This window comes from Haemaphysalis longicornis, unplaced genomic scaffold (assembly GCF_048455015.1).
Source record: "Haemaphysalis longicornis isolate Haplotype H1 unplaced genomic scaffold, Haemaphysalis longicornis Haplotype H1 scaffold_1, whole genome shotgun sequence".
Lineage (NCBI taxonomy): Eukaryota > Metazoa > Arthropoda > Arachnida > Ixodida > Ixodidae > Haemaphysalis > Haemaphysalis longicornis.
This window is the reverse complement of record NW_027526203.1, coordinates 73,874,408-73,875,600: the sequence shown is the minus strand read 5'-3', so window position 1 is coordinate 73,875,600 and position 1,193 is coordinate 73,874,408. Positions and strand designations below refer to the sequence as shown.

Here is a 1,193-nt window from a genome sequence, read left to right as displayed (position 1 = left end):
CCCGCCAGGTGGGATCCGAACCCACGACCTCCAGAATGCCGGTCTGGTGCGATAACCACTACGCTACCGGCGGGGCGATTCTCCCCTTCACTTTCTGGGCTATTTATGTTAGGTGTTTTTGCTTCCTGTGCTTGGGGGTGGTAGCCAGCGCCATTCGGACTACTCGGGGTGAAGGGGACCTTCTTTTTAACCCCCGGGTCGTGACACGAGTGTCTACGACATGTCCAGAGTGCTCGACCAGCTTTGAACCCTCTTAAGCTCCCTATGGCACCAAGACTGCCAGACCGGTATTCTGGAGGTCGTGGGTTCGGATCCCACCTGGCGGGCATTTTTTCTTCACTTTCTTTCTTCCCAAATTCTTAATCTGTTTCAATGATCTACCACATCCTCCCCTTTGCTTTCCGAGGTTTTCTCGACTGCCAACCCTTATTTCTATATATATATATATATATATATATATATATTTATATATATGTATATATATATATATATATATATATATATATATATATATATATATATATATATATATATATATATATATATATATATATATATATATATATATATATATATATATATATATAGTACAAGAAACTTCTCGAGGAGCCAGAAGAAATAGTTGAGAAAATGGTTGACTCACGATGAAAAACAAAAATAGCGGTTTACTGACGTTTCACCTGAGTAACATAGAACCTAGAAGCACGCACCCTTATATAGGTGCAGAAGGTGTGCTACAGTGCACCCTCGTTCAGAACATTTGGGGGTTGGGGCGAGGGAACAGGGAAAGGGATGACACTATACATGTGCGTACAAACTTTCGTACTGTGGTGCTCCTCAAAAACTCTCTACAGCAACGAAAAGAAAAAAAGGAGATGCGGTATCGTGGACGACAAACTGTTTTATAAAAAGCAAAGCAATATAGAACTTCATTTCATTAAAAAAAGGCGGGGTGGGAAGCTGGTGAAAAACAGACACTGCACATACGAATTACACGAATAAACGAATGGTGCAGTGAACGTCTCGACACACGAAATGCAAAGTACAAAAACAACAAATACAGAACGGAGGCCGCCGGTGACACATTCATTTCTGAAAATACTAAATACCGGCGGCGTGGGGAATGTCAGGGCAGTCCACAAGTTCACAGAAGTCACAGAAGGGCGCAGGTGCCAGCAACGCAACCAATTATA

The 1,193-nt window shown here is 42.1% G+C and overlaps 1 non-coding gene across 1 annotated transcript; it reads right to left on the bottom strand.

The window, feature by feature from the left end:
- Trnaa-ggc (transfer RNA alanine (anticodon GGC)) lies at positions 1–73 on the bottom strand. Its single transcript has one exon. It is a non-coding gene; the product is annotated as a tRNA-Ala (tRNA).
- Between the last annotated feature and the right edge of the window lie 1,120 nt (positions 74–1,193).